The sequence below is a fragment of the Ranitomeya variabilis genome, chromosome 5 (genome assembly GCF_051348905.1).
Source record: "Ranitomeya variabilis isolate aRanVar5 chromosome 5, aRanVar5.hap1, whole genome shotgun sequence".
Classification (NCBI taxonomy): Eukaryota; Metazoa; Chordata; class Amphibia; order Anura; family Dendrobatidae; genus Ranitomeya; species Ranitomeya variabilis.
Genome location: NC_135236.1, coordinates 345158463 through 345183906, shown reverse-complemented (window position 1 = coordinate 345183906; position 25444 = coordinate 345158463).

Sequence of the window (25444 nt, the reverse complement as noted above, 5' to 3'; positions counted from 1 at the left end):
AATCTATGATACACAATATGGTCCACCTGGTAGGAATAGATGGTGAGCCCAGTACCCAATCAATCGTTCAGTTCATTGTATTTAAACCGGCTAACCCCCTGCCCTCACATGCCTCCCGAAGAAGCAGTGCGAAACGCGCGTCGGGGCAAAGGGACGCCGAGGTACTCCCCCATCAGGCCGACCATAAGGTAATCTACCTATACTCCATTATATATATACCATGCTCTGTAGGAGGACAAGTGTTTACTTACCTTATAATTGAGAATATACCACAAGCACATTTAGATCTAAATAGATCTTCTTATACAGGCATTATGGTAAAAGGGCTTTAAGTATAGGATGCACTTCATTTGGGAATTGTCTCACATCTACATGTAGTAGCGGCCAAATGTGTGGGATTTACCTCAGGCATTTTTTGTCCCTTGTTGTGGTCCAGTACCCTTTGTTTAAATAGACATATGTTGTTTTATAGGGAAATTTTTCTAATAAAATACTTTGTTTTACATTAGTACCATGGTCGTGGTCATTTCATTGGTTTGATCAGACCTTTGTGAGATAGGAATTGTTATGGTACAGAGTCCCCCAGAGGGGAGGGACATTTATGGTTATGAATTGAGCATACATTGTGAATATATAATATTGTTGGCTGTTGTTCAAACAACTTGGCAAGTGAAAGCGTTGAATATATTTAAGAAGATATTTAAGAAGGGTGCTGGTCCTTCATCTACTACCTCAATCTACAATCAACAAGAGGATGTTAAAAAATATAAAAATGCATTACATAAAAAGATTAAAATATGGTGGACAAAAGTCACTTTGGAAAACTATATTGCGCAACAAATTATCCCTAGAGGCTTGAGATTTAATTTATTTCCTACATTTGATCTGAATAATGAATCCCTTAAGGATAGATGGATAAAAGCAGCCAATACCTGCTCTTTTGAATTTATAAACATCATAATTGAAAGTAACATGGCCACCCTTAACCCCTTTCTGACATTAGACGTACTATCCCGTCGAGGTGGGGTGGGCCCGTATGACCACCGACGGGATAGTACGTCATACGCGATCGGCCGCGCTCACGAGGGGAGCGCGGCCGATCGCGGCCGGGTGTCAGCTGCATATCGCAGCTGACATCCGGCACTATGTGCCAGGAGCGGTCACGGACCGCCCCCGGCACATTAACCCCCGGCACACCGCGATCAAACATGATCGCGGTGTACCGGCAGTATAGGGAAGCATCGTGCAGGGAGGGGGCTCCCTGCGGGCTTCCCTGAGACCCCCGGAGCAACGCGATGTGATCGCATTGCTCCGAGGGTCTCCTACCTCCCTCCTCGCCGCAGGTCCCGGATCCAAGATGGCCGCGGCATCCGAGTCCTGCAGGGAGGGAGGTGGCTTACCGAGTGCCTGCTCAGAGCAGGCGCTGGTAAGCCTGCAGCCCTGCACAGCAGATCGCAGATCTGACAGAGTGCTGTGCACACTGTCAGATCACTGATCTGTAATGTCCCCCCCTGGGACAAAGTAAAAAAGTAAAAAAAAAATTCTCCACATGTGTAAAAAAAAAAAAAAAATCCTAAATAAATAATAAAAAAAAATATTTATTATTCCCATAAATACATTTCTTTAGCTAAATAAAAAAAACAAAAACAATAAAAGTACACATATTTAGTATCGCCGCGTCCGTAACGACCCAACCTATAAAACTGACCCACTAGTTAACCCCTTCAGTAAAAACCGTAAGAAAAAAAAAAAAAATGAGGCAAAAAACGCTTTATTATCATACCGCCGAACAAAAAGTGGAATAACGCGATCAAAAAGACAAATATAAATAACCATGGTACCGCTAAAAACGTCATCTTGTCTCGCAAAAAACGAGCCGCCACACAGCATCATCAGCAAAAAAATAAAACAGTTATAGTCCTGAGAATAAAGCGATACCAAAATAATTATTTTTTCTATAAAATAGTTTTTATCGTATAAAAGCGCCAAAACATAAAAAAATAATATAAATGAGATATCGCTGTAATCGTACTGACCCGACGAATAAAACTGCTTTATCAATTTTACCAAACGCGGAACGGTATAAACGCCTCCCCCAAAAGAAATTCATGAATAGCTGGTTTTTGATCACTCTGCCTCACAAAAATCGGAATAAAAAGTGATCAAAAAATGTCACGTGTCCGAAAATGTTACCAATAAAAACGTCAACTCGTCCCGCAAAAAACAAGATCTCACATGACTCTGTGGACTCAAATATGGAAAAATTATAGCTCTCAAAATGTGGTAACGCAAAAAATATTTTTTGCAATGAAAAGTGTCTTTCAGTGTGTGACGGCTGCCAATCATAAAAATCCGCTAAAAAACCCGCTATAAAAGTAAATCAAACCCTCCTTCATCACCCCCTTAGTTAGGGAAAAATAAAAAAATAAAAAAATGTATTTATTTCCATTTTCCCATTAGGGTTATGGTTAGGACTATGTTATGATCCTTAGTGGTTGAGGATCACAAATTACTCCAGCTAAGTAACAAACATAGGACAAGCTCTAGGGAGGTGGCAAACTGGACTGACCGCAAATCTGAACCTATCCAAACACACTAGAAGTAGCCGGTGAACGTGCCTAAAAATCCTAGACGTCTCGAGCCAGCCTGAGGAACTAACTACCCCTAGAGAGAAAGAAAGACCTCTCTTGCCTCCAGAGAAATAATCCCCAAAGATATAGAAGCCCCCAACAAATAATAACGGTGAGGTAAGAGGAAGGCACATACACAGGGGTGAAAGCAGATTCAGCAAATGAGGCCCACTAATACTAGATAGCAAAAAATAGAAAAGGGAATCTATGCGGTCAGTAAAAAACCCTTACAAAATATCCACTCTGAGATTTCAAGAACCCCCACACCAACTAACGGTGTGGGGGGAGAAACTCAGTCCCCTAGAGCAACCAGCAAGCGAGGAAATCACATTTTAGCGAGCTGGACTAAAAACATAATGAACACTGATAATCAAAAAATGATCAAACAAAAACTTAGCTTGTCTTGGAGAGACTGGGAGCAAGGTAGACACCAGGAATCTGAAGAGCACTGAATACATTGATAGCAGGCAAGGAACTGAGTATCCAGGTGGGCTAAATAGGAAACCAACCAAGGATAACGAACCAGCTGATGCTGCAACCTGCAGAAAGACAACACTACACAGTACTGCTTGTGACCACTAGAGGGAGCCCAAAAATAGAGTTCACAACAGGACTAGAGTTAGGGCTAGGGTTAGGGTGAGGGCAAGGGTTAGGGTTGGGGCTAGGGTTAGGGCTAGGGTTGGGGCTAGGGTTAGGGCTAGGGTTGGGGCTAGGGTTAGTGCAAGGGTTAGGGCTAGTGTTACGGCTAGTGTTAGGGCTAGTGATAGGGCTAGGGTTATTGCTAGGGTTAGGGCTAGGGTTGGGGCTACAGTTAGGGTTGGGGCTAAAGATAGGGTTAGGGTTTGGATTACATTTACGGTTGGGAATAGGGTTGGGTGTGTCTGGGTTAGAGGAGTGGTTAGGGTTACTGTTGGGATTAGGGTAAGGGGTGTGTTTGGATTAGGGTTTCAGTTATAATTGGGGGGTTTCCACTGGTTAGGCACATCAGGGGCTCTCCAAACGGGACATGGCATCCGATCTGAATTCCAGCCAATTCTGCGTTGAAAAAGGAAAACAGTGCTCCTTCCCTTCAGAGCTCTCCCGTGTGCCCAAACAGGGGTTTACCCCAACATATGGGGTATCAGCGTACTCAGGACAAATTGGACATCATCTTTTGGGGTCCAATTTCTCCTGCTACACTTGGGAAAATACAAAACTGGGGGCCAAAAAATAAGTTTTGTGGGAAAAAAAGATTTTTTATTTTCACGGCTCTGCGTTGTAAACTGTAGTGAAACACTTGGGGGTTCAAAGTTCTCACAACACATCTAGATAAGTTCCTTGTGGGGTCTAGTTTCCGATATGGGGTCACTTGTGGGGGGTTTGTACTGTTTGGGTACATCAGGGGCTCTGCAAATGCAACGTGACGTCTGCAGACCAATCCATTTAAGTCTGCATTCCAAATGGCGCTCCTTCCCTTCCGAGCTCTGTCATGCGCCCAAACAGTGGTTCTCCCCCACATATGGGGTATCAGCGTACTCAGGACAAATTGGACAACAACTTTTGGGGTCCAATTTATCCTGATACCCTTGTGAAAATACAAAACTAGGGGCTAAAAAATCATTTTTGTGAAAAAAAAAGGAATTTTTATTTTCACAGCTCTGCGTTATAAACTGTAGTGAAACACTTGGGGGTTCAAAGCTCTCAAAACACATCTAGATAAGTTCCTTAGGGGGTCTACTTTCCAAAATGGTGTCACTTGTGGGGGTTTTTAATGTTTAGGCACATCAAGGGCTCTCCAAACGCAACATGGCATCCCATCTTAATTCCAGTCAATTTTGCATTGAAAAGTAAAATAGCGCTCCTTCCCTTCCGAGCTCTGCTATGCGCCCAAACAGTAGTTTACCCCCACATATGGGGTATCAGCGTACTCAGGACAAATTGCACAACAATTTTTGGGGTCCAATTTCTTCTCTTACCCTTGGGAAAAAAAAAAATTGGGGGCGAAAAGATCATTTTTGTGAAAAAATATGATTTTTTATTTTTACGGCTCTGCATTATAAACTTCTGTGAAGCACTTGTTGGGTCAAAGTGCTCACCACACATCTAGATAAGTTCCTTAGGGGGTCTACTTTCCAAAATGGTGTCACTTGTGGGGGGTTTCAATGTTTAGGCACATCAGGGGCTCTCCAAATGCAACATGGCGTCCCATCTCAATTCCAGTCAATTTTGCATTGAAAAGTCAAATGGCGCTCCTTTCCTTCCGAGCTCTGCCATGCGCCCAAACAGTGGTTTACCCCCACATATGGGGTATCAGCGTACTCAGGACAAATTGTACAACAAATTTTGGGGTCTATTTTCTCCTGTTACCCTTGGTAAAATAAAACAAATTGGAGCTGAAATAAATTTTGTGTGAAAAAAAGTTAAATGTTCATTTTTATTTAAACATTCCAAAAATTCCTGTGAAACACCTGAAGGGTTAATAAACTTCTTGAAAGTGGTTTTGAGTACCTTGAGGGGTGCAGTTTTTAGAATGGTGTCACACTTGGGTATTTTCTATCATATAGACCCCTCAAAATGACTTCAAATGAGATGTGGTCCCTAAAAAAAAATGGTGTTGTAAAAATGAGAAATTGCTGGTCAACTTTTAACCCTTATAACTCCGTCACAAAAAAAAATGTTGGTTCCAAAATTGTGCTGATGTAAAGTAGACATGTGGGAAATGTTACTTATTAAGTATTTTGCGTGACATATGTCTGTGATTTAAGGGCATAAAAATTCAAAGTTGGAAAATTGCGAAATTTTCAAAATTTTCGCCAAATATTCATTAATTTCACAAATAAACGCAAGTTATATCGAAGAAATTTTACCACTATCATGAAGTACAATAGTTATCGAGAAAACAGTGTCAGAATCGCCAAGATCCGTTGAAGCGTTCCAGAGTTATAACCTCATAAAGGGACAGTGGTCAGAATTGTAAAAATTGGCCCGGTCATTAACGTGCAAACCACACTTAGGGGTGAAGGGGTTAAAAACATAGAAATGGAAATTGATTCCCTGCAGAAAATACTACAACAAGAACTGAAGGCAGATTGCTTTCAGGAGATGATGGTGAAATTAGATAAAGAAGTTGAAAAATGGGAAGGCACGATTTCTCAAAACAAACAGAAAAAATATGAAAGGGATTGGACTGATTTTGAAACTAAAAAAGTATTTAAATGGAAAACAGTGAGAAGTCCAACTCGAAGAAACATGACAAGAAGCTTATCTATAATTTCTAATTCATCATTGAGTGAAAGTGGGGAATCAACCCAGAATGGATATAATGGACCTAGGACCCGACAGTACACCAAAAAGGGATCCACACATGGGAATTATAATCGCAAAGGGGATTCTGTTAAGGTAATCAACCTTTCAACACATATCTTAACACATGCTCAAGAAAGTGTTTTACAAAAAGGTCTGAGTTTTTCTCCATCTTCCACTATAGATACGTTCACTACAATAAAAGACTTACATCTATTCTCTAGAAAATTGATCCTAAAGAAATTACATCATAAGGATTCCGAAGGGATAATGACGGACATTGGAGAACAAGAGGCCTTGGAGGCACTTGTGTCACTCTTTGAGGAAAACACCACCAACACAAGTAAGTTCCCATGACTTTGATAAATAAATCCACCAAATTTCCTCCACTCACTATGGTCCCGGCCATAGATATGTTTACCAAAATGGTAGCAACAGATATTGAAGACATGTCTAGGGATTTTGCCAGAGATAATCTTACACAAAAGGAGAGAATGGCTCTTAAGGAACTAAGCAATTGGGATGATGTTGTTTTCAAAAACGCCGATAAAGGAGGTAATGTGGTGATTTGGCCAAATCATATGTATGAATTGCAAGCAGAAAAACTGCTGCATAATACCCAAGAATATAGGCCACTCACATACAACCCGATGACCAAATATAAAGAGGAGTTGATTAACATCCTTACGGCGGCTTGTGAGGGCAACATCATCCCAAAAAAACTTTTGGATACATATATCAAGCTGCATCCAAGATTGGCAACCCTCTATTTGGTGCCTAAGGTCCATAAAAATTCCACTTATCTACCGGGAAGGCCCATAGTGGCAGCAAACGAGGGGTTGTGTGAAATAATGTGATATAGTGGAACATTACCTTATGCCTCTAGTAATACAGCTTCCTTCATACATCAAGGACACAACAGCCGCCCTAGGACATTTGGAAAATATCCAACTTACAGAAGACATGGTCCTAGTCACGGCAGATGTCGAGGCATTGTATCCATGTATTAGACACTCGGATGGCCTACAAGCAGTGGAGAAGTACCTAATGCATAATAATATGGAGAAGGATATATCAGATTTTGTTCTTATATTACATAAATTCATTCTCACACATAATGTTTTCACTTTTGCTGGGAAGACTTACCTACAATTACAGGGTACGGCAATGGGGGCCTCATGTGCCCCCTCATATGCCAATTTATTTATGGGAGCATGGGAGTGATCAATATTTCAGGAGCAAGAAATTTCGGGAATGGAGCGAATCCATAAATGGATTCGCTACATTGATGACATTATGTTCATTTGGGATGGACCAGTGGAAGAGCTCAATACCTTAATGAACAGACTGAATCAAAATGACAAAAATATCAAATTAACATATAAATATGGACGAGAAATTGACTTCCTGGATCTATTTATTACAGCATTACCCAATGGATATCTATCTACAACTGTATACAGTAAACCCACAGCAACAAATTCGCTGTTACACGCGTCCTCCTTACATCCAAAATCTACTACCAATAGTATACCTATTGGGCAGTTTTTACGCGTCAAAAGAATTTGCTCTGAGGAAGCACAGTTTGAAATACAATCAAGAGCCTTAAGGGAACGATTTCAGGACAGAGGATATAACCGACGGATCATCCAAAAGGGATATTGGAGAGCAAAAAACACTCCTAGACAACAACTGCTACACAAAAATCAACCCATACCAATGATAAAAGAACAGGATAATCAGGTAAGATTCATTACTAATTATAGTAATGAATGGTACAAATTACGTGATGTCATCCAGAAACATTGGAGAATACTATTTACGGATCCTATCCTCAAAAAAATCCTTCCTGAATGCCCTTCCCTAGTAGCTAAAAGAGCCCCTAGTCTACGAGACATTTTGGTGCACAGCACATATGACCCTAATAAACAACTAAAGAAAAAAAGAAGTTCTACTAGGAAGGGATTTTTTCCATGTGGAATGTGTAAGGGCTGTGCTAATATGAAGAGAAGTACTATTTTCAAAAATCATGATGGTACAAGAACCTATGACATTAGAGAAAACATCACATGCTCATCAAAAGGCATAATTTACTATGGCACATGCCCATGTGGCAAAATTTACATAGGAATGACTAGTCGCGAACTCAAAGTTAGGGTTCGGGAACACTGTCTTGATATTGATAAAGCAAAAACAGCCCTTGATGATTCCACATTGAAAACCCTCCCTAGGCACTTTAAGCGTTACCACCAGTGCATTTCAAGATTGCTTCTTGTTAAGGGCATTGATATGTTGGATCTTGGATGTAGAGGGGGAGATATGGGTAAGAGACTGGCCAAAAAAGAATGCCAATGGATATACAGATTAGGTACAGTAGTCCCACATGGCCTTAATGAAAGTTTCGGCTTTAGTGCATTTTTGTAGAAAGACAGTTTACTTAGAAGGTAGTAGTATGGCAGGGGGTTACATTTTGTCGATATTCATGATAACTCTCTTTTAACGTTATGTTTGTATGTCGGTTTTTAAACACTAATTTTTATTGTTTTATGTCATATAGTCTATTTATCAACTCTGAATGATTGACTGGGCATCGATATCTCCAGAATATATGGAGTAGAAATAATCTTAGAGGGCATCCCATAAAATACTGAATAAAAATTAAGAAGGAAACGGAAATTGGAAAAAAGAAAATCAATCTAGCAAGAAAAGAAGAAACACGGGGTATACAAGAATATGGAGACTCTGGAAGCCAAGGCGGTTTTGAACTTTGCCTATTATATGTGGTGGGGGATTTTTATTATGTATCTATTGTGGGTAAGCATGACATGTTTTATCCACCTCCATAAGGGGAGATGTTTCTGTTGCATATATGTTTTTATACGGTGCCTCCTTTATTTATGTGTTGGGATCCTAGAAATATGGGGGCAGCAATGTAGGGACAGCATATAGCCTCACACATGTACATATATATGTGCATGTGCTATAAGGGCGATAAGAGACACTATAACACTATAGCAATGCTTTTTCACTTTATTTATGGTTGTAACCGTGTACGTGGGCTACCATTTCACTAATTTATGACACTTTAATATTATATTATTATCATCAATTAGATTTATATGTTCACCAATTTTAATATCATATTATTATTATTATTAATGTTATAAATTTTAAGAATAGGGACATCACAATATTACTGTACTTTTCATGGGTACGCTTATGCACACATATGTATAGATTAGTACACGCGCACACGGATTAATTTACTCACCATTTATTTATTTATTTTTAATCCGATTCTGTGAGGCCCCATAATTGGCCTCTCTGAATTGGATATAATATATGTAACATACACTGTTTTACAATATGTTGTGTCATGATTCTCAATGGCGAGAGAACATAGCCCAGCATATATAAGAACTAGCTCTTGGAAGATGGAATCTAAACTGACCATGAACTAAACCTGCCGCACAATTAACAGTGGCCGGGTAGCGTGCCTACGTTTTATCCCTAGACGCCCAGCGCCAGCCGGAGGACTAACTAATCCTAGCAGAGGAAAATACAGTCCTGGCTCACCTCTAGAGAAATTTCCCCAAAAGGCAGACAGAGGCCCCCACATATATTGGCGGTGATTTTAGATGAAATGACAAACGTAGTATGAAAATAGGTTTAGCAAAATCGAGGTCCGCTTACTAGATAGCAGGAAGACAGAAAGGGCACTTTCATGGTCAGCTGAAAACCCTATCAAAACACCATCCAGAAATTACTTTAAGACTCTAGTATTAACTCATAACACCAGAGTGGCAATTTCAGATCACAAGAGCTTTCGAGACACAGTAACGAAACAGCAGCTGTGAACTGGAACAAAATGCAAAAACAAACAAGGACGAAAGTCCAACTTAGCTGGGAGTTGTCTAGTAGCAGGAACATGCAAAGAAAGGCTTCTGATTACATTGTTGACCGGCATGAAACTGACAGAGGAGCAAGGTTATATAGAGACTCCCACATCCTGATGGGAACAGGTGAACAGAGAGGATGATGCACACAAGTTCAATTCCACCAGTGGCCACCGGGGGAGCCCAGAATCCAATTTCACAACAGTACCCCCCCCTCAAGGAGGGGGCACCGAACCCTCACCAGAACCACCAGGGCGATCAGGATGAGCCCTATGAAAGGCACGGACAAGATCGGAGGCATGAACATCAGAGGCAGTCACCCAAGAATTATCCTCCTGACCGTATCCCTTCCATTTGACCAGATACTGGAGTTTCCGTCTGGAAACACGGGAGTCTAAGATCTTTTCCACAACGTACTCCAACTCACCCTCAACCAACACCGGAGCAGGAGGCTCAACGGAAGGCACAACCGGTACCTCATACCTGCGCAATAATGACCGATGAAAAACATTATGAATAGAAAAAGATGCAGGGAGGTCCAAACGGAAGGACACAGGGTTAATAATCTCCAATATCTTGTACGGGCCGATGAACCGAGGCTTAAACTTAGGAGAAGAAACCCTCATAGGGACAAAACGAGAAGACAACCACACCAAGTCCCCAACACAAAGCCGAGGACCAACACGACGACGGCGGTTGGCAAAAAGCTGAGTCTTCTCCTGGGACAACTTCAAATTGTCCACTACCTGCCCCCAAATCTGATGCAACCTCTCCACCACAGCATCCACTCCAGGACAATCCGAAGATTCCACCTGACCGGAGGAAAATCGAGGATGAAACCCCGAATTACAGAAAAACGGGGACACCAAGGTGGCAGAGCTGGCCCGATTATTGAGGGCGAACTCCGCCAATGGCAAAAAAGCAACCCAATCATCCTGATCCGCAGACACAAAACACCTCAAATATGTCTCCAAGGTCTGATTAGTCCGCTCGGTCTGGCCATTAGTCTGAGGATGGAAAGCAGACGAAAAAGACAAATCTATGCCCATCCTAGCACAGAATGCCCGCCAAAATCTAGACACGAATTGGGTCCCCCTGTCAGAAACGATATTCTCCGGAATACCATGCAAACGAACAACATTTTGAAAAAACAGAGGAACCAACTCGGAAGAAGAAGGCAACTTAGGCAAGGGAACCAAATGGACCATCTTAGAGAAACGGTCACACACCACCCAGATGACAGACATCTTCTGAGAAACAGGCAGATCCGAAATAAAATCCATCGAGATGTGCGTCCAAGGCCTCTTCGGAATAGGCAAGGGCAACAACAATCCACTAGCCCGAGAACAACAAGGCTTGGCCCGAGCACAAACGTCACAAGACTGCACAAAGCCTCGCACATCTCGTGACAGGGAAGGCCACCAGAAGGACCTTGCCACCAAATCCCTGGTACCAAAGATTCCAGGATGACCTGCCAACGCAGAAGAATGAACCTCAGAGATGACTCTACTGGTCCAATCATCAGGAACAAACAGTCTACCAGGTGGGCAACGATCCGGTCTATCCGCCTGAAACTCCTGCAAGGCCCGCCGCAGGTCTGGAGAAACGGCAGACAATATCACTCCATCCTTAAGGATACCTGTGGGCTCAGAATTACCAGGGGAGTCAGGCTCAAAACTCCTAGAAAGGGCATCCGCCTTAACATTCTTAGAACCCGGTAGGTATGACACCACAAAATTAAACCGAGAGAAAAACAACGACCAGCGCGCCTGTCTAGGATTCAGGCGCCTGGCAGACTCAAGGTAAATTAAATTTTTGTGGTCAGTCAATACCACCACCTGATGTCTGGCCCCCTCAAGCCAGTGACGCCACTCCTCAAAAGCCCACTTCATGGCCAAAAGCTCCCGATTCCCAATATCCTAATTCCGCTCGGCGGGCGAAAATTTACGGGAAAAAAAAGCACAAGGTCTCATCACGGGGCAGTCGGAACTTCTCTGCGACAACACCGCCCCAGCTCCGATTTCAGAAGCGTCGACCTCAACCTGAAAAGGAAGAGCAACATCAGGCTGACGCAACACAGGGGCGGAAGAAAAGCGGCGCTTAAGCTCCCGAAAGGCCTCCACAGCATCAGGGGACCAATCAGCAACATCAGCACCCTTCTTAGTCAAATCACTCAATGGTTTAACAACATCAGAAAAACCAGCAATAAATCGACGATAAAAGTTAGCAAAGCCCAAAAATTTCTGAAGACTCTTAAGAGAAGAGGGTTGCGTCCAATCACAAATAGCCTGAACCTTGACAGGATCCATCTCGATGGAAGAGGGGGAAAAAATGTATCCCAAGAAGGAAATCTTTTGAACCCCAAAAACGCACTTAGAACCCTTCACACACAAGGAATTAGACCGCAAAACCTGAAAAACCCTCCTGACCTGCTGGACATGAGAGTCCCAGTCATCCGAAAAAATCAGAATATCATCCAGATACACAATCATAAATTTATCCAAATAATCGCGGAAAATGTCATGCATAAAGGACTGGAAGACTGAAGGGGCATTTGAAAGACCAAAAGGCATCACCAAATACTCAAAGTGGCCCTCGGGCGTATTAAATGCGGTTTTCCACTCATCCCCCTGCTTGATTCGCACCAAATTATACGCCCCACGGAGATCAATCTTAGAGAACCACTTGGCCCCCTTTATACGAGCAAACAAATCAGTCAGCAGTGGTAACGGATATTGATATTTAACCGTGATTTTATTCAAAAGCCGATAATCAATACACGGCCTCAAAGAGCCATCTTTCTTAGACACAAAGAAAAAAACGGCTCCTAAGGGAGATGACGAAGGACGAATATGTCCCTTTTCCAAGGACTCCTTTATATATTCTCGCATAGCAGCGTGTTCAGGCACAGACAGATTAAATAAACGACCCTTAGGGTATTTACTACCCGGGATCAAATCTATGGCACAATCGCACTCCCGGTGCGGAGGTAGTGAACCAAGCTTGGGTTCTTCAAAAACGTCACGATAGTCAGACAAGAATTCAGGAATCTCAGAGGGAATAGATGATGAAATGGAAACCAAAGGTACGTCCCCATGAGTCCCTTTACATCCCCAGCTTAACACAGACATAGCTTTCCAGTCGAGGACTGGGTTATGAGATTGCAGCCATGGCAATCCTAGCACCAAAACATCATGTAGATTATACAGCACCAGAAAGCGAATAATCTCCTGGTGATCCGGATTAATACGCATAGTTACTTGTGTCCAGTATTGTGGTTTATTACTAGCCAATGGGGTGGAGTCAATCCCCTTCAGAGGTATAGGAGCTTCCAAAGGCTCCAAATCATACCCACAGCGTTTGGCAAAGGACCAATCCATAAGACTCAAAGCGGCGCCAGAGTCGACATAGGCGTCCGCGGTAATAGATGATAAAGAACAAATCAGGGTCACAGATAGAATAAACTTAGACTGTAAAGTGCTAATTGAAACAGACTTGTCAAGCTTCTTAGTACGCTTAGAGCATGCTGATATAACATGAGTTGAATCACCACAATAGAAGCACAACCCATTTTTTCGTCTAAAATTCTGCCGCTCGCTTCTGGACAGAATTCTATCACATTGCATATTTTCTGGCGTCTTCTCAGTAGACACCGCCAAATGGTGCACAGGTTTGCGCTCCCGCAGACGCCTATCGATCTGAATAGCCATTGTCATGGACTCATTCAGACCCGCAGGCACAGGGAACCCCACCATAACATCCTTAATGGCATCAGAGAGACCTTCTCTGAAAATCGCCGCCAGGGCGCACTCATTCCACTGAGTAAGCACAGACCATTTACGGAATTTTTGGCAGTATATTTCAGCTTCATCTTGCCCCTGAGATAGGGACATCAAAGCTTTTTCCGCCTGAAGCTCTAAATGAGGTTCCTCATAAAGCAACCCCAAGGCCAGAAAAAACGCATCCACATTGAGCAACGCAGGATCCCCTGGTGTCAATGCAAAAGCCCAATCTTGAGGGTCGCCCCGGAGCAAGGAAATTACAATCCTGACCTGCTGTGCAGGATCTCCGGCAGAGCGAGACTTCAGGGACAAAAACAATTTGCAATTATTTTTAAAATTTTGAAAGCAAGATCTATTCCCTGAAAAAAATTCAGGCAAAGGAATTCTAGGTTCAGACATAGGTGCATGAACAACAAAATCTTGCAAATTTTGTACCTTCATGGCGAGATTATTCAAACCTGTAGCTACACTCTGAAGATCCATTTCAAACAGGTGAACACAGAGCCATTCAAGGATTAGAAGGAGAGAAAGAGAGGAAGGCTGCAGTATAGGCAGACTAGCAAGTGATTCAATTATGAGCACACTCAGAACTAGAGAAAAAAAAAAAAAAATTTTCAGCAGACTTCTTTTTTCTCTCCTTTCTCAGCCAATAATTTAACCCTTTTTGGCCGGTCAAACTGTCATGATTCTCAATGGCGAGAGAACATAGCCCAGCATATATAAGAACTAGCTCTTGGAAGATGGAATCTAAACTGACCATGAACTAAACCTGCCGCACAATTAACAGTGGCCGGGTAGCGTGCCTACGTTTTATCCCTAGACGCCCAGCGCCAGCCGGAGGACTAACTAATCCTAGCAGAGGAAAATACAGTCCTGGCTCACCTCTAGAGAAATTTCCCCAAAAGGCAGACAGAGGCCCCCACATATATTGGCGGTGATTTTAGATGAAATGACAAACGTAGTATGAAAATAGGTTTAGCAAAATCGAGGTCCGCTTACTAGATAGCAGGAAGACAGAAAGGGCACTTTCATGGTCAGCTGAAAACCCTATCAAAACACCATCCAGAAATTACTTTAAGACTCTAGTATTAACTCATAACACCAGAGTGGCAATTTCAGATCACAAGAGCTTTCCAGACACAGTAACGAAACAGCAGCTGTGAACTGGAACAAAATGCAAAAACAAACAAGGACGAAAGTCCAACTTAGCTGGGAGTTGTCTAGTAGCAGGAACATGCAAAGAAAGGCTTCTGATTACATTGTTGACCGGCATGAAACTGACAGAGGAGCAAGGTTATATAGAGACTCCCACATCCTGATGGGAACAGGTGAACAGAGAGGATGATGCACACAAGTTCAATTCCACCAGTGGCCACCGGGGGAGCCCAGAATCCAATTTCACAACAATGTTGCTAACATTTAATATCTCTCAATATGAAGTTTTTTAACCCATTTATTTATATTTAGGATGGGGTTTAGATTAGGATTACCTCCCTAATTCCATCATTTCCCTCTGGGTAGTGCACTTGCGTGGATTGCGGACCTGGGGAGATCGGTGAACGGTCACCAGGGTAACGAAGCAGCAGAGTCGTACTTAGGGACGACCTTCTGTTTCCGACCCCTAGGCTGTGATCGGATCTCCCATTGTTTGCGCTGATCTGCGCAAGCGCCAGTATGCCCTTCCCCATTTGATGGAGTCCGTACATCATAGCTGCATGGGTATTTTCACAGCAGCACTTCCGGAATCCGTACACTCGAGCCATTTGAATATCATTTCCGGGATCCGTACATTAGAGTAGTATGGGAGTTTCCTAAATAGTACTTCCTTTTTCCATACACTGGGACGCCGTGACGTCAAATTCATATGCCGGCGCAGTCTATGATACACAATATGGTCCACCTGGTAGGAATAGATGGTGAGTCCAGTACCCAATCAATCGTTCAGTCCATTGTATTTAAACCGGCTAACCCCCTGCCCTGACACGCCTCCCGAAGAAGCAGTGTGAAACGCGCGTCGGGGCAAAGGGACGCCGAGGTACTCCCCCATCAGGCCGACCATAAGGTAATCTACCTATACTCCATTATATATATGCCATGCTCTGTAGAAAATGTATGTGCCACAGTAGGAGGACAAGTGTTGACTTACCTTATAATTGAGAATATACCACAAGCACATTTAGATCTAAATAGATCTTCTTATACAGGCATTATGGTAAAAGGGCTTTAAGTATAGGATGCACTTCATTTGGGAATTGTCTCACATCTACATGTAGTAGCGGCCAAATGTGTGGGATTTACCTCAGGCATTTTTTGTCCCTTGTTGTGGTCCAGTACCCTTTGTTTAGACATATGTTGTTTTATAGGGAAATTTTTCTAATAAAACACTTTGTTTTACATTAGTACCATGGTCGTGGTCATTTCATTGGTTTGATCAGACCTTTGTGAGATATTTCTTATATAGCAGTGAAGTATGCATAGGTGTATATATGTGTGACTAGCAATACCTTAACATCTGTCTGGAGACTGCAGGTCTCACAGGGGGTCACAACATATGGTATACTGAACAAGCAGTCTACTCTCTCCAATCTCGCTAGGGGGTCTTGCTGGGAACGAGGAAGAAGGGGCAACATTTCACACCTTCTAGCTCTTTTGAAGAGAGATGTCAATTACAGCCTGACACTATCTATCTGTGAGAAGGTTTATGCAAAGAGTGTTCAGAGGAAAATAATATATTCATTGGGGGAGCGGCAGTGGTCCAATAAAAAACAAGCAATTATAATATTAACTTGAGAGGCTGTTCTAGAAATCTGACCTTCAAGTTAACGCTATAAATTAGGCTTGTACGCATACAAAGTTGTTCACAGACTGAGGGCAGCCAAACTGATGTGTTCCAGTCCATATTCATCCCCCCTTCAGGGAGCAGAAAGCAGACTACAAAGTTAGCTATTTCTGTAAATTTTCTCCTGTTATTTTTATAACTGTTTTGCATATTTGTATGTCTTTTTATTACCATACTTTTATACCTTTTTTTATTGTAAGCACTGTGCCTTTTACCTTTTTGTATTTAAGTATACAACTTTAACTAGTTGAACCTTGCATGTTCTAAAGAATCCATAGCCTTAAACTGTGTGAGCCTTATGAGTGGCAGACAGTAGTAATAATATTTCCGGGACTCATCGCCCGTGTGTTCGGTGAGTGGTGGCAGTGTGTATGAGCAGGTGTGTGGCCTGGGTCGGTGCGTGATTTATGCTCCCATTACAGCATAGGACAGAGTTTGAATGCTGGACTGAGAGAGGGGAGATAGATTAACCCTTGCGTGCTGAGAGCGGGTACGTGACACTCTATAAGAAAGTTACATGGAAGTAACAAAAGGAATCTTTTTCTTCTTCCCTAACACAGCTAAGAAAATGTGGCAATTCTAGGATGCACAGTAGTACAAAGAGCAGACTAAAAAACATTGATATTGACAATAATGGCAGCAAAGAGACTGCAACACTCCAGGAAGCATTTTGGCACCTTTGTTCTGCAGATCAATGGGAGTCCTAGGGTCTGGACTCCCACAAATTGATAAATTAACAAAGAAGTAGTCATCAACATAATAAGCCATTTAACTGCTTTAATGGTGATACCCCACCATGTTTTTAGTACATTTGCTTGGCAAGTTATGTCTGCCATACAACATCAATATCACTATTGTCTGAAGAAGAAAAAGATACATATGAACACTTTCATCACACCTTTGCTTGACATTTTATTACCTCTACATAGTGTAATAAAAGTGTACCAGTAAAGTCAGATGGAATTTGTAAAAACAAGGGATTAGTAAGTGGAGTAATGTGAAGTGATATTTTGATGCTAAAGTATAATAATGATAATACTGAAAATAAATCTAATTTCAACTCTTTGTGAATGGCAATGTCCAGTCTTCACCAGTATATTGCGGACATGATTTTATCCTTTAATCTTCTTTGCTGCTACTGGAGCTGGAATGACTGTAATAACATTTCATAACTTCTGAATTGCTACCCTACCTAGAAAGGTCTCACATACTTTAATACATTAGATGGATTCTAGAAAATAGCGGGGGAAAAAGCACTGGAAATGCTACTGCAGAAAAGCACTAAATTGTCCAGGGCTTGGAAGCTAAAACAGAATAGCAAACAGATAAAGATGGCTAAAATAATAATATTAGTTTCATCACATTATAACTAATCTAGTGGGAGCAAAAGAAGTGCATGTTTAAATATAAATTTACTAATCCTTTCTACTTTTCAGACAGCAGAAACTTAAAATAGACAATCTCAAAATGTGCCAAATGTATTACATTAATTCCTGCTAGATGATAAATTTAGAGAAACTATAGGTTGTCTTATTTTACGCCAATGTATCACACAAGGTTTGTGCAATTTGGCATACAGCGTCAAATTTCTTAGCAAGTTACTTTCTGATAAGCCATATAAGTATATATAAAGGGCTCAATGACATGTCGGACATAGCAAAAAAGTGTTTATATCACTTTATACATTTATTTTAAGAGATGTACGTCAGTTTTTATGCAGTTTGCACTAAAATTCTGTCAGATTTGACCAATTGTGGAAAATAGCTCAAAAATCCATGTGGATATCTCAAAATACATGCATGAGAGTTCTGAAACACTCCACCAAATAGACTAGTTAAATTATGCAATGGAATTTAACACAAATTACACTCTGTATATGAGATTATCAATTAGTTTTCTGAGCCATCTTTAGAAATGTGAATATTAGATTAAACCCTTGTCATCATATGAACTGGATATAGCCAGACATGTTGGGTGTTGGGTGCCAGTGTGTAGATTGGGCTCATGAGTTAATTCATACTAGGGACCCTCTTCTATTAACCCATGCCCTCCACCGTAGACAGTGGGTTGGTGTGTGCCTAACAAAGGTCACAAAGGCCACAGTGTATTTCATCTTTGTACAAATATCATAGATTGCTAAAATGACAATATACAGCAATAAAGAAGTATTACTTTATAATATACTCTCAATTAAACAGCCACAGGTTTGAGTCCAATAGGAAGGGTTAAAACAATGTAGAAATCTATTATCTACCTGACAAGGCTATCTTCTTCAAAGAGCCATAACATTTTTTTTTATTTTTCTGTCCACATAGCCATATGAGGGCTTGTATTTTGTGGGAAGAGTACTTTTGAATTGCAACATTCATTTTATCAAGTGATGCACTCAAAAGTGTGAAAAAAATTACAAGTACGTTGAAATTTTTTTTAAAAAAAGTGCAATTCCACAATATGATTCTCCAGGTCAGTATGATTATGCAAATACCAAACATACATTGCTTTCTTCTTAATTTAAGTGGTGAAATAAATTTAGAAATGTAGTTTTAGATTTTCATGATATGGGGCTTACTTTTTGAGAACCGAGCTGACATTTTTATAGACACCATTTTGTGGTAGTTAAGATGTTTTGATCGCCCATTATTGCATTTTATTGCAATGTTGTGCTCATAAAAAAAATATAATTCTGGCACTTTGATCTGTTTCTCGTTATGCTGTTTACTGATAAGATTAATTTATTTTACATTTTGATAGATCGGACTTTTACGAAAGGGGCAAAGGGGAGGTGATTTGAACTTTTGCATTTTTTGTATTTTTTTCTGATTTTTAAAAACAACCGTGGTTATCAGATTGCATTAATGTAAACCTATGTAAATATATATATAACATTTTTAATTGTCATCCTTTTCGCTCTCATTTTTGCATTTATACAACTTTTTTCCCCATTTTTTTTATTTAACATTATTTCCCACCCTTTCCATTCTTCTTCCTTCAGCATCTACAATCATATCCTTGTTGATTTGCAATCTATGTGCATTGCGGGCAGGGTGACACATGTGGGCCCGCATGTGTTCCTCCTGTGTTAATTATGTTGGCTCATTGTCCTTCTAAATGGAGAGACCAGACTCCCTTATGTCCTTGTGAGTATTCTGTGTAAAGTTTGCGTGATTATATGAGCTAGCTATAATGAGAGTCAGACTTTCTCTCATAAACAATGTTTTTGCTCATTTGTAGAGATGGGGCGGACACCTGGATATTTCGGTTCGGCCGAACAGTTAAGGTACCTTCACACAAAACGACTTTGTAACGATATCGCTAGTGATCCGTGACGTTGCAGCGTCCTCGCTAGCGATATCGTTTAGTTTGACACGCAGCAGCGATCAGGATCCTGCTGTGATGTCGCTGGTCGCTGAATAAAGTCCAGAACTTTATTTGGTCGTCCGATCGCTGTGTATCGTTGTGTTTGAAAGCAAAAGCAACGATACCAGCGATGTTTTACACTGGTAACCAGGGTAAACATCGGGTTACCAAGCGCAGGGCCGCGCTTAGTAACCCGATGTTTACCCTGGTTACCAGCGTAAAAGTAAAAAAAAACAAACAGTACATGCTCACCTGCGCGTCCCCCAGCGTCTGCTTCCTGACACTTACTGAGCGCCGGCCCTAAAGTGAAAGTGAAAGCACAGCGGTGACGTCACCGCTCTGCTGTTAGGGCCGGAGCTCAGTCAGTGTCAGGAAGCAGATGCTGGGGGACGCGCAGGTGAGCATGTACTGTTTGTTTTTTTTACTTTTACGCTGGTAACCAGGGTAAACATCGGGTTACTAAGCGCGGCCCTGCGCTTAGCAAACCGATGTTTACCCTGGTTACCCGGGGACCTCGGCATCGTTGGTCGCTGGAGAGCGGTCTGTGTGACAGCTCCCCAGCGATCAAACAGCAACGCTGCAGCGATCGGCATCGTTGTCGCTATCGCTGCAGCGTCGCTTCGTGTGAAGGTACCTTTACAAACCCACGTCTGCAGGGAAAGATGCAAACTCAGCGTAGAGAGCTGATAAAAGACAATAGCTAGCATTTTAGTACATCATGTATCAGTACGGGGTTAAAAACCCAGAAAATATTAATGTTTTAACAGTTAATATGTTTTTAATGTTTCTTACATAAAAAAAAGTAGAATATAAATGGAAACATCATTGGTATCTCTGTGTCCGTAAAATCAAAAATTAAAAAGTACAATAAAAGAACAAAAAGAAGTAGATACACCAAAATGGTGTGAATTAAAATTATAACTAATCCTTCACACAGGTTCATCAAGGGAAGAACAGAAAAAATGAGTTTCATATGATGGCAAAAAAAAGAAACAAAACTTGCTTTTTAAGTGTCTTAGTCTTACTTTTTTTTTTTTAGCAAAACAAAAAAACCTATGTAAATTTGGAATTAATCATAATCACATCAAGAAATAAATGGTTGTTCCCAGAATTGCATTTTTTTTCACAAAACACAGTCAATTCATACTTATTGTCAACATAAAGCCTAAGCCCAACATCAGGCTTCATTCCTTTACCTTTGTATCTTTTTTTCATCTCTATCTGCCCGTATGTGTCATGTCGGACGCTGTTCAGACCAGGTCGTTTGACAGACAGCGGTAATTCCGCTTTTGACCACTATTTGCTCATTGGTGTCGGCTACATTTTATCTAGCTGTTTCGGGGTTAATTTACCTGATCCTTGGATTGGAAGCTGGGCCATGCCCATTGCCTTTAAATAGCTCTCTTGATCATTGGGCGTCGCCGATTATAGCTTCTGTCTTGTGCGTTGTTATCTCGGTCCGGAGTGGAGAGCTGGTTGTTGGAGATTCGTTGCTGGTGGTGTATTTTCCTTAGTCTTATTTACTCCTTCCTATATTTGTATTTATTTTGCCCTGCACATTTATAGTGTATTCCTGAGTGACTGCGGCGTGGTGTATATTTTCGTTTATCCTTGTCTGTGCTAACTGTGGGTATTGGTGCATTACCTCTTCACTGGGTGGTCGGCGGTTAGTTTCAGCCTAGGGTTGAAACAGGAGACAGGGCGAGGGTCGAGGCCTGGACATGCACACCATCAGTGTAAACTCCAGGTAGAGGGTCAGTCAGGATTTCCCTAGTCTGAGGGAAATTGCAGGGGCCCGGGTTATTAGCTCTCGCTCACCTAGTCTCCCCGTGACAGTATGGGAATCCATGGTTGACTTGGCGGTCCCATCTGCTAAAACTACATTTATCTGCAGTTTCAATGTTTTTAGACCTTATAGTAAGATGTTTCTATGGCTACTGAAGTACTATTATAAGCTTTTCATAATAAATATGTTTTTAACCCCTTTACAAGCTTTAACGTATCCATACGTCCAGGTCGGTATGCACTTACCAACCTTGGATGTGTGGATATGTCATATCTTTAATGCGACACGATGGCAGTTGATGTGATCATATTCAGGTGCCTGCTTAATCTTGCAGCAGGGCACATGGAGTTGTTGTCCCTGGGTTGGCGACTCTTCCCCCCTGCAACTACAATCACTGAGATTGGCAGTAAAATTCTGAGCAGCCAATCACAGTGTTTTCAGTGTTTCAGGCAATAAAATTGCCTGAAACACTGATATCCAGCCTAGCAATGTTGGCATGCACAGATGTCATTTGACCCCTCAGTGACCACCCTGTACTTCCTTATTCTAGCTGCGGACTTGTACATGGTGGTCACTGTGTCGTTCTGTGCATTGTGCTGGGCCTTGTGGTGCCACAGACTTTTTCAAGCCTGTACCGTCATGGCTGGTGTTCCTGCTGCTGCTGTAGAAAGAAGATTTTCCTGATTCTTTCCTGGTCTTTCATTAATTCATGTGAAGCCTGTAGCATAGCGCCTACTACGTGTCTTGGGGGACACTCGCTTGGCACGGGATTAATGCACTCAGGCACGGTTTTCTATCAAAAACACAGTCTCTTAGGCTTATTTCGAACAACATAAACCACATCCACAGGAACTTAGTAACAGCTTGAACAGTATCTGGGCATATTCAACTTTACCAGAGTTCGTCTCTGACCCCGGTCAGCATTACACGCGGTTTTCAGACCGGTACCCGTTGGCAACCTTCGCGGGTTCCTGGACACCTCTTGGCCTCAGAGATGCCCCATACACAATGTCTCTCTCTTCTAACCCCGGTTAGTACAACACGGTTCCTTCCCGTTACCTGTCGGTGCCACACAGGTTCTCGGATACCTCTCTTCCTTAGAGGCATCCTGCAGACATTCACACTCTGTCTTTCCTTTTCTCTGACCCCGGTCAGTACAACACGAATCTCCATTCGTTACCTGGCATTGCTGCACAGGTTCTCGGATACCTCGCTTCACCAGAGGCATCCTTCAGACATTCTCACTCTGACTCCAGTCAGTACAACATGGATCTCCATCCGTTCCACAGTCTGGTCTGTGCGAGGTCCAGAGCCCCTGCCATGTGCTCTTCAGGGAGCCACCACTCCCAACACATGGGGCTCGCTCCAGGACCTTCCAGCACAGACCATTCAGATCCACACTCAGAGCCCATGTGACCATCCCTCAGTCACATTTATAAAAATATTCAAATAAGTTTATTGTAATCACCTTATTATATATAAATCACAAAAATACAAAAGTACAAAGTACAAAGTACAAAAATGTGCGTGCTGTCAGCACAGACATAAAGCAGGAGGCACTACAAGGAGAACATGACAGTGGCCAAGTTTAGAGGGGGAGCACAGCGATATACCCCTCTAGTTGCAGCATTAATCCTTATTTGTATGGCCATGACTATATATTTCACACATTAAGTCCAATATTACCTAAATCACGGCCACCACATAAAAAGTCACACAATTAATACAATAGCTGCTTACCCATTGATAGTCAGGGTTCGTACCCCCACCTCACTTGGCACCCCGGACGCGCGTTTCACGTGGCTTTTTCAACAGGGTTATCAACTGCTCCGTTTTTTAGTGTTGATTGCAATTTGGAGTAGTCCAGGGTGGGCATCCCTAGGGTGCTTTGGGAGAGTCAGGATTACCTGCTCACCATTTATAGAAATACTGGTGCTTCATGATTATAGTAACTCAGTCACATTATATAGTACTAACCACTCCCACAGGTGGGAGTATGGATATGTGGCTAGTTTGTCCCGCCCATCTCACACAATAAGTCTCCCTTACAACTACACCATAGATATACACACTCTTGAGGGACTACAGGTCACAGAACAACATTGCATCAGACTTACCACGCATACTCCCACTGCGACACATATCTGCCATTCACAACACTGCCAGTCACTGTTTCACCACCATTATCACAACAGATATACCTCCATGCATATCCCAAAAAGCATATACAGCGCCCCCTAGCTGCCACAGGGGTCACTACACTACAAGCCCCAGAAGGGTTAATAAGCTTCTTGAATGTGGTTTTCAGCACCTTGAGGGGTGTAGTTTTGATAATGGTGTCACTTTTGGGAATTTTCTGCCTTACAGACCCCTCAAAGTCAGTTCAAATGTGATGTGGTCCCTAAAAATTTTTTGTAAAAATGAGAAATCGCTGGTCAACGTTTAACCCTTCTAACTTCCTAACAAAATAAAACTATGTTTCCAAAATTGTGCTGATGTAAAGTAGACATGTGGGAAATGTTATTTATTAACTATTTTGTGTGACTTATCTCTCTGATTGAGGCTGGTTTCACATTTGCGTTTTTTGACGCTGCGTTTTAAAAGGTATAAAAAATCAAAGTTTGAAAATTGTAAAATTTTTGGCAAATTTCATTTTTTATTCACAAATAAATGCAAGTCATATCAAATAAATTTTTACCACTATCAAGAAGCACAGTATGTCATAAAAAAACATTCTCAGAATTAGTGGGATCCTTTGAACAGTACCAGAGTTATTACCTCATAAAGTAACACTGGTCAGAATTGTAAAATTTGGCCTGGTCATGAAGGTGGAAACAGACTTGGGGGTAAAGAGGTTAAAGTTTCATTGACAAATAAATTAAATTGTCCAGTATCGTGACCCAGTTACTGGTTTTGCCATAAATGTTTATGGATTGTTAAAGATCCCCATATACCTTTTCTGCTAAGTTTCATGTTGTTTTTTTGCTTTGCTTCCTGTGTCCTGGCACCAGCGATCACTTCATCTTTAGAAACCTCTCCTACCTTCTTACTCCATTTCCAGTCATCTTTTGTGCTGGGCTGCAAGCCAGCAGTGAACATAGACCTAAAACTCCACAGAACCCCACCACACACACACTCCTCGTGTAACACACAGCCCTAAGGATGATCTCCTGTACATGACACAGCAACAGAGAATAGACGTAATGCACAAATCACCATTACACCAGCCATGACAATAAAGATTATCCCTACTCCCCCTCACTAACATTTATGATGGAATGGATCACTGGATGGAGAGAGAGAGATCTGAATGTATTTTCGTTTTCATATAATACATTATACAGCAGTATGTGTACATGTATAAATCTCTGCTGTGTACCTGCAGATAGGAGAGAAATCTGGCAACATTCACAGAAACTGAGTGAGCTCTGCTGAATGCCGCAGCACCCATGTGCTTGGCAAGTTCCACCTGTCAATTTCCAGAGCCCAGAACTGAGGTAGAACCTGATGTGACATCACAGAAAACAAGGAGATCATCAGCAAGAGATTATATGACCAGAAGAGCAGCTCAGATTACAGCAAGATTTGGCAAAGCAAGGTATTTAGTGGCATGCTAATCTATGGCAGTTAGTTTACATGAAAAGAAAATGTAAAGTAGAGGCCAACCCCTTTAAGTTCATGCAAATACACTATATTTATTTCCAGTGTTGACCCTTATTTTTCAAGACTTCTGCAATTTGCCCTGGCATGCTGGATGACAGCTTCTGGGCCACATCCTGATTGATCAAAACCCATTCTTGCTTAAATAGTGTTTGAACTTTATCACAATTTCTGTGTTTTTATTTGTCTACTCACTTTTTGAGGATGACCAC